Raw genomic sequence first — 9,806 nt, forward strand, 5'->3', positions numbered from 1 at the left:
ATACCATAATTCACAATCAAAGTTTTCGTAGTATGGATTGTACAACTAAATTATTGAAAAACTTTCACAATGCTAAATTTTCATGTGCCAGGACAAAATGTGAGGCTATTATTAAATCAGTATTTAAAAATTACTGTGATAAAATACTTGCAGAAGACTTGAAAAATGCAGCATTTGTAACGGTTTTATCTGATGCATCAAATCATAATGAAACCAAATTGTATCCAATACTAGTAAGGTATTATAATGTTACCAAGGGCATTAAAGTAAAAATTTTAAATTTAGAATCCATTGAGGGCGAAACTGCTGAAATTTTGTCAAACCACCTATGCAGAGTAATAAATGAAAACAATTTGAAATCTAAAGTTGTTGCACTAACAGCTGATAATACAAACACAAATTTTAGTGGGTGAAGACGCAAAGGAGTGAATAACGTCTATGTAAAATTAGAAGATTTACTCCAAAAGAAAATACTAGGAATAGGTTGTAATGCACGTATTTTGTCAAATGCAATCACCACTGCGTCATGTGCCATGCCAATTGATGTAGAAATAATAATAACGACAATTTATTTGTATTTTAGTCGTTTTACTGTTCGTGTGGCTACTTTAAAACAATTTTGTGAAGACGCGAATGTTGAATACAAAAAAAGTTTTAGGATATTCAAAAGTTAGATGGCTCGCTCTAACACCTGCTATAGAGCGTGTTTTACAATTATTTGAGCCTCTCCATTCATATTTTTTAAGTTTAGACAAATGTCCAAAAATTCTGGAATCTTTTTTCAATTATGAATTATCGGAGATATTAATGTATTTTGTACATAATCAGGCATCTATTTTCCACAAAACGATTCAAAAGATTGAAGGTGAACATATTTCAGCTACAGAAGTTAGTCTTATTTTGAACGATTTTGTCCTTCAATATAAATCACGATTTGAAGAAAAATTTATTCCTTTAATAATAAAAAGAAAATTGTCAAAGTTAGAGGAATCAAATCCGGACATAACGGAAAAGTTTACCAAAGAAGTGCAGAATTTTTACCAAACATGTTTCCAATATGTCGAAGAATGGTCTGAAACAAATATCACAGGAAATAACAGTTTTCAATGGTGTTTTTCTACCTTCACAAGTAAATTGGGCAGATATTGAAAATTGTGTTGAATTTTTATCGAAAGAAATGCCCGATATTAAAATCGATGACAATTATCTGTTTGAAGAAATTAGAAGACTGAATGTATATTTAAATTCTGATAAATTAGAACAATGGGAAAATCAACATGTTGAAATTGATAAAAGATGGGTGGAAATATTTAACCATTTCAAAAATGAACACATTCCATATGAAAATTTAGTTATTCTTGTTGAATTTACATTGTGCTGCCCTGGAACTAATGCAGCAGTTGAAAGAGTTTTTCAATTAGTAATGATTTTTGGACAAGTGAGAAATCAAGATTGAATGTTGATACTCTAGCTGCAGCACTTACCGTAAAATTCAATATGAAGGATATTTCATGCTCCAAAATTTCCAATATATTGTTAGAAAATGATATATTGACAAAAAATATTCCTTCAATGGAAAAATACTCAGGGATGTAAGCATAATTAGTGTATTTTTGTTTAAATTAATAAAATGTTTCATTTATTTACGTTGTACTTTTTTCTTAAATTTTTTCGTCCTTTTCATCGTAAAAAAAATTGGTCACGTTATATTTATAGACTAGAAGTGAATTAGAGAAGCCAACTATAAGAATATTTGTTGTTAGTTCTGCAACTTTGAACTGTGAGAACTATTTTCTATTAATTGACAGAATATAGTGAACTGAAAGTTGAATGTTTGATAGCTAATGCATCGTATCTATACTGAGCACTAGAACTAAATCAGTGTATGGATGACATGATTAGTCTCATAGAATAGAGACAAATTGTGATAGAAATTCTTATCTCTTGAATAATAAGATCTTAGACTTTTGGCTTTGAACTTAAAACCTAACTGAAAAGTTATTTGTATCTCAGATATTTTGGTTTGTACAATTGCATTATCTTGTTTAGAAAGTTATACTTAGATGTACATGTTATATAACCCTGTATTAAATGTCTTGTTTTAATGAATTCAATTTGTTGTTTGCCTGATCTTCATTCATTGCACCGTTCATAAAACTTATCGGACCTTACGGAAGCCTTAAAAGATATTAATAACCTTGACCTGTAGAAAAGTGAGATTTCAAACGTTAGTTGGTGATCGATTCCTCTACAATATATAGACTAATCTGAATATAAAGTGGCACAGGATAAAATAAATTTCTTTATATTCGGATCAGTATCAATCAACATCTGACAAATAAAAACGGAATAGGATGATACAACAATAATAATAGTGGTTTGGCCACTAGAGGGCTACATGGTGTGTAGTGTTTGTAGAGAACTCCAGAACAGATAAGTGTTATTTTAAGTAATAATTGAAAAATTTGTTTGAATCTTACGTAGTATTATTTAATTTTCGTATTGTAGTGTATCTGGGTAATTTTTGTGTGTTTTCTGAGTTTCCAATTATTAATTTGAGAGATACGATTATTTGTGCACATGGCGCCAATAAGGAGGAATATGAATACAATGGCGTCCAGGTCGCCATCTTTGTCTAAAACTTTTAATTTAAAGGATTTTATTCAGTGTACTGTTTGTGAAATGTATACTTTCAGGAGAGTGGAGTTTGGTTAGACAACGGTGGAGTGAAAGTGTGCAGAAAGTGTAAGGAATGCGAGGATTTAAAGATTGTTTCAGGTCGTGAGAGTGATATCACTGTTGAAAGTGAGAATGTAGAAAATAATGATATGCTAGGTAGGAATATTTGCGAAGTAGTACCAGATAGATACAAGAATGGCACTGAAAGTGGGAATGAAGGTAAACATACAGAACGAACGAATGAATGAATTAACGGATAATAAAAATGATGAGACAGATGCAATGAGTGAGATCGCACGGTTAAATCAGCAGCTGGAGCGTTGGCAAAAATGTTTACCGAGCATACCAACTAATAAACAGCAAAAGTATGATAAGAAAAATAAGAGTATGACAGTGAGTGTAAACAGAATGAAAGAGCGAGTGTTGTATGGAGATTCTTTAGTAAGAGGTGTGATAGATGAGAGTTTAACGAAATCATACCAACCTGGTGCGAATGTTAAGGATGTAAGCGAGTCAATTAAAATGCAAAAACAGAAGGTGAAAGAAATGATACCAGTAGCAGGAAAGAAAGATTTGAAATGAGACAAAACGGCTATGAGAGAGGATTTGAAGGAATTACTTGACGTAGCGAAAGAGAAGAGTGAGAGAGTTAGGATGGTGATTCTGTTGCTGCGGTATGACAGTGAAGAGTATAGGAGGGCCAAAATTGCTAATGACTTTGAGTGAATTATGCAGAAGGACTGGTGTGGAATTTGTGGATGCGTGGAGGGAGTTTGATGGGTGAAAGGATTTATATAAGATGGATGGTTTACATTTGAATGGATTTATTGCATAGACTTGAAAAGGTGTTGTTGAATGAAGTGGATGTGTAGAATCAGGGAAACTAGAGTTATTAAAGGGGGGGGGGGGGTGATATGCAGTCTTTAGGGAAACAGTTGAGTGTACGAATGTGTGTAATATGCCCGAGCGAGTACATAGGACAACGAATCAGAATCGGATAGTTATTATAAGGCATCAAAATAGGAATGGGACAAATGGGCTTCTGCAATTCATGTACACTAATGCCAAAAGTATTAGGAACAAGAAGGAAGAATTTTTGGGCCTTGGCTGGCACTTCCAGACCACAGGTTATTGGCATTAGTGAAACATGGCTGACAGAAGATGATACAGCTAGTGGGATTGAATGTGACGGGTATGGTGTGTTCAGGAGTGACAGGGAAAATAAAATCAGGGGAGGAGTGTTATAGATGATAGCTGATGAGCTGCAGCCAAGGAGAATAGAAGTGGAACTGCAGGATAGAGAAAAGAGCACATTTGAGGCTATTTGGTGGGAGATTGAGACTAGCAGAACAAAATATACAGTTGGATGCTGCTATAGACCAGGTGATGGAAGAGATGGTGGAGATAATATGCATAAGGAAATAGAAGAAATGAGTGGAAGGAGGGTAATTATTATGGGAAATTTCAACTATAGTAACATCGCTTGGAATTAGGAGTAGACACATGGGAGGAGAAAAAAGGAAGAAAATTGGATTTTATAATGCGGTTATTAAGGGATAACTATCTGTGACAGCAAGTAATGGAAAATACTAGGCGTCAGAGAGTGCTTGACCTAGTAATTTGCATCTGAGAATTTGGCTGAAACGAATATGACCATGTTCACACCAATTGGTAAGAGTGATCATAGGGTCTTGACTTGGGAGGTGGCTAAAGGTGTGGAATTTACAATTAAGACAGGGTACATGTGGAATTATCCGGCTGGTAAGTATGACAAACTTAGGAGTTTGATTGGTTCGGTGTCATAACATGTTAAACTGCAAGGGCTGGATAGTGCATAGGAGGCAGTTAAAGAAGTGTTTGCATGAAGCAATGGCTGACTGTATATCCTAGAGTCCAAGTAATAAATCAAGTTGGGGTTAAATGGATTGAGCTTGAGCTGCAAAAAAAAGAAACAACCATGGAGGGATTTAAGGAGAAAGGTGACTGGCAGGCACATGAACAGTATAAAATGCTGGCCAAAAGGGTAATGAGTGTGATAAGAAAAGCAAAAGCACATTATGAAAGAACATTAGCCATGCAGGCTAAAGAAAATCTCAAACAGTTTTTTTCAATATGTTGCAAGTAAAAGAAAAAATGTATATGGTAGAATGATTTTAAAGAATGCCGATGGTAGAGAGGTAACTGAATCAGTTGATATAGTTAAGTTACTGAGCCATCACTTTGCAGGAGTATATCATCCAGGTGGTGACATTGCAGGAATGAATGAACCAATAGCTTATATGGGAATTGTGATGAATGAAGAAGAGGTGAATAGTCTATTACAAAAACTCTATGTCAATACATCTGTGGGATTGGATGGTATACCAGCTCTTGCTGAACGTGAAGTGGGTAAAGAATTGTCAGTGCCCTTGACCATTTTCTTTAATTCAAGTCTTGGGTCTGAGTTAGTCCCAAGGGAAAATTGTTCCACTGCATAAAGGAGGTTCCAAAATGCTGTTGTAAATTACCGACCGATCAACATATCAGGAATCTTTGTCAAGGTCTTGAAGAAAATAGTCAAGAGAAAAATACAGGATTGGATATATGAAAATGGGATACTGTATGGGGGACAGCATGGATTTCTGATGGGTGGATCATGCCTCAGTAACTTGCTCACGTTTTATAACACAGTGATGGCTGAACTGGATAAGAGTAATGGGTTTACAGTGATTCTACTGGACCTTGCTAAGGCCTTTGACAGGATACCACATGAAATTCTAATCAGTAAACTACAGCATATGGGGATGGATATAGGGTTGGTGAGATGGATAGGAGGGTCGTTGATGGAGAGATATCAGAGAGTGGTTTATATAGGAGTAGAGTCCAAAAGACGGCATGTGATTAGTGGTGTGCTGCAGGGTTCTGTTCTTGGACCACTACTTTTCAATTTGTTCATTATCGATATAGGAAAGGATATGAGAGGAAGTGTTCATTTGTTTGCTGATGATGCAAAGTTAGGTAGAACAATAGTGAGTGCACAGGATGTCAAAATTTTGTAAGATGATTTGGATAGTTTGGAGGCCTGGGCTAAGGAGAATGGATGCCAATTTAATGTGGCAAAGTGTAAGGTTATGCATTTTGGGTAGAAAAGATTAGTAGCAGTATATCACATTGGTGGAACCGTACTCCAGGAGATTGAAGAGGCCAGGTATTTGGGAGTGTCGGTGGATAGGAAGTTGAAGTTAGGTGACACATCGCAAAAGTGGCTAAATCGGCTCATCAAATCACTTGGTTGCTGAAAAATACTTTAACAAGCAGAGACAAACAGGTTATTGTTCCTATGAATCGAGCCTTGATAAGACCCCATCCAGACTACTCAGCCCAGATTTGGGTGTCAGGGTTTCTTCTTGATGGGGAGGAGGTGCAGAGGATCCAGAGACGAGTGACCAAGATAATAGCATGTCTATGGTATGAACCTTATGAGAACAGGTTGAAGATTTGCAGGTTGCAGAAATTGGTTGATAGGCAGAAAAAGGGTAATATGATTGAGACATTCAAATTACTGAAGGGTTTCTATAAGATTAATTCAGAAGATATTTTTGAGAACAGGACTGGTGGTGGGACTAGGGGCCATACATGGAAGCTGGGCAAGAGTGTGGTTAGCAAGGGTGTTAGAGCTAGGTTTTTTACTTGGAGAGTGGTGAATGACCATGTCTTCCTTCATGTAATATACATCTGCTATATTATTATGTAGACTGGTCCGTCCTTTCTTTCTTTGCTTCTTTCTCTTCTCCTTGCTCCTTCCCCCTGATGCTATTAGAGTATTCGAGGGCTAGGGGTGAGTCTTTGCTATCTTGCTAAGTCATTTCGTCTCTTATGCAGCAAACCGAAGGAGGCAAGCTAGCCTCAATAGGTGCTGGTCCGAAGCCCGTATAAATGGCGAGGGTTGAAGTCAGGAAGAGCATCCGGTTGTAAACCTTCAATGCCAGCTCAAACTATGATATGAGTCAAAGAGAAAATGATATAAGAGCTAGGTTGTACCCCTTAAGCGACGCGCAGCCACATCGCACTACAGCTGCGAGAAGTGGACGAGGGCTACTACATCAAGGGCGGGTGCGGTTAAAGAAGCGAGCCCAGCAGATGGAGAGGATGTTGCGAGTGGGAGCACTGAATGTTGGAAGCATGACTAGACGGGGAAGAGAGGTGGCAGACATGATGAGGAAGAGGAAGTTGGACATGTTATGTGTGCAGGAGATAAGGTGGAAGGGAGGAAAGGCAAAGGAACTGGGAGATGGATATAAATTGTTCTACTCTGGAGCGAATAACGAGGGAAGAAATTGTGTAGGAATTGTGGTGTGTGGCAGAATGAAGGGTGAAGTACTGAAAGCAGGTAGAAGGAACGACAGGATCATGCGAATGATCCTGTCGTTCCTTCTGCCTATTGGGTCTTGGAGAAGAGCGGGTGGTCGTATTATGTGTATATGCCCCGCAAGTTGGTTGTACAGCAGAGGAGAAAGACGAGTTCTGGAACGTGTTAGATGAAGAAATGAGGGAACTGGAAGAAAACGAGTTGCCGATTGTCGGAGGAGACTTGAACGGACACATAGGAAGACAGAATAGAGACTGTGAAAGGGTGCATGGTGGCCACGGAGTGGGAATGATGAACCAGGAAGGAGAGAGGGTTGTGGACTTTGCAGTAGCGTTTGATCTGGCAATTGTGAACTCTTTTTTCTACAAGACAGAAGAACATTTGATAACATTTAGCAGTAGTAACAACAGTTCACAAATTGACTACATTTTGACTAGAAGAAAACATCTTAAGGTTGTGATAAATTGTGAAGTAATTCCAACAGATCAAGTAGCCCAGCCACACCGACTGCTGTGCACAGACTTTAAAATAAGATTGAAGATAAGAACCTCTGGATGCCATGGGATGAAGACAATTAAGTGGTTTCGCTTAAAAGAGGAGAGTGTGAGGAATCGTTTTAGGGAGAGGGTGTTAGAGAGGATTTCGGATGGACTGGAAAGTGCACAAGATTGGTGGAAACATAATTCAAAAATAATCCTGAGCTGTGCAATCGAGGTGCTTGGTGAGACATCTGGAAAGATTAGAGAGCAGAAGGAGGGTTGGTGGTGGAATAATAATGTAAAAGTGGCAGTGACAGCTAAGAGGAAGACAAAGCAGAAGTTGGATGAGTCAAGAGTGGAAGAGGATAGAGAGGTGTACAGAGAGAGAAAAAGCAAGAAGCCAAGAGAGTTGTGGCACAGGCGAAGGCCATGGCATATCAAGATCTGTATGATCAATTAGAAACAAAGGAAGGACAGAGAAAAATTTATCAACTAGCGAAATGTAGAAATAAAGCAGCAAAGGACATCTTACATGTGAGGCAGACAATCAAAGACACTGAAGGAAGAGTATTATGGAGGGATGTGGACATAAGAAACAGATGGAAAATATACTTTGATGGACTTTTGTATGAGCAAAATGCAAGGACTCACAGCCTTCTGAGGGGATGGTGCAGATCAGTAGAGTGGAAGTGACAGAGGCCATGAAGAGGATGAGGAATGGAAGATCAGTGGGCCCCGACAGAATTCCAGTGGAGGCATGGAAGGCACTGGGCGAAGAGGGAATTGACCTGCCGTGGGACCTATTCATGGGAGTTTGCCAACAGGAAAATATACCCGAGGAATGGAGGGAGAGTACTCTTGTCCCCATCTACAAGGGTAAAGGGGATGCACAAGACTGTAAAAATTACAGAGGAATAAAGTTGATGTCCCACACAATGAAAATCCTAGAAAGGGTTCTTGATGGTAGATTGAGGAAGGAGGTGAAGATTGCAAAGGAAAAATTTCGCTTCATGCCTGGTAGATCAACAACAGATGCTATCTTTGGGTTACGACAGATGATGGAAAAATATCGAGAGAAACAAAAGGGAGCTACATCTGGCATTTATTGATCTGGATAAAGCATACGATAGAGTGCCAAGGCAAGAAGTCTGGAGGTGTCTGAGGGAAAAGAAGGTTCCAGAGAAATATGTCAGGTTGGTGCGGGAAATGTACAGCAATGTGAAGACAAGTGTTCGGACCTGTCTGGGATAGACAGAAAGTTTAAGTAACAGTTGGCTTGCAGCAAGGGTCAGCATTAAGTCCATTTCTGTTTAATATTGTGATGGAGGTGGTAACAGAGGAGGTGAGAGAAGATGCGCCTTGGACAATGTTGTATGCAGATGACATCTTGCTGTGTGCAGATTCAAGAGAAGAAGTGGGAACTAAACTGGAAAGATGGAGAAAAGTACTGGAAGAGAGAGGTATGAGACTGAGCAGAAGTAAGACAGAGTATATGTGTTGCGCAGTGGGCGGCGGCAGTCAGGAGACAGATCTGGAGCTGGAAGGAAATGTCATCAGGAAGGTGAGAGACTTTAGATACTTAGGTTCAACAGTGGAAGAAGATGGAGGAGCTGAGAAGGAAGTGGGATGCAGGATACAAGCGGGTTGGAGGAACTGGAGGGAGATGGCTGGAGTGTTATGCGATAAGAGGGTGCTGATCAATCTGAAAGGCAAAATCTATAGGACAGTAGTGAGGCCAGCTATGACATATGCTATAGAAACTGTGGCCCTGAGGAAAAATAACATCTGCAGGATGGAAGTAGCAGAGATGAGAATGCTTAGGTGGATGTGTGGTGTGACCAGAAAGGATCGTCTGAGAAATGACTATGTCAGGGGGAACAGTGAAAGTTACGAACTTAGAAGCGAAAATACAGGAGGCAAGGTTGAGATGGTTTGGTCATGTGATGAGGGAGGACGAATATGTGGGAAGAAGATGGATGTGCAGATGGATGTGCAAGGAAGGCGGAGGCATGGGCAGCCAAAGAAGAGATGGAGGGAGCTCTGGTAGAAGAGGACTTGAGGATGAAGAACTTGGATGTGGTGACAGCCCAAGATAGGAAGGTGTGGAGGAGACTCATTATCAACAGTGACCCCACTTAAGTGGGAGAAGCTGCAGAAGAGGTGGTGAATGAGTGGAATAAGCTGCCAGAGTCTGTTGTGGGTGCCATGACTGTGAATGAGTTCAAGGCGAGGTATGATAGATAATGTGTGAATGCCAAATAGTTTTTCTTGACATGATGTTAGGGCCTCCCTCGATGAGT

This window comes from Typopeltis vanoorti, chromosome 17 (genome assembly GCF_054136105.1).
Source record: "Typopeltis vanoorti isolate ZY-2024b chromosome 17, IOZ_Tvanoo_1.0, whole genome shotgun sequence".
Taxonomy (NCBI): Eukaryota; Metazoa; Arthropoda; class Arachnida; order Uropygi; family Thelyphonidae; genus Typopeltis; species Typopeltis vanoorti.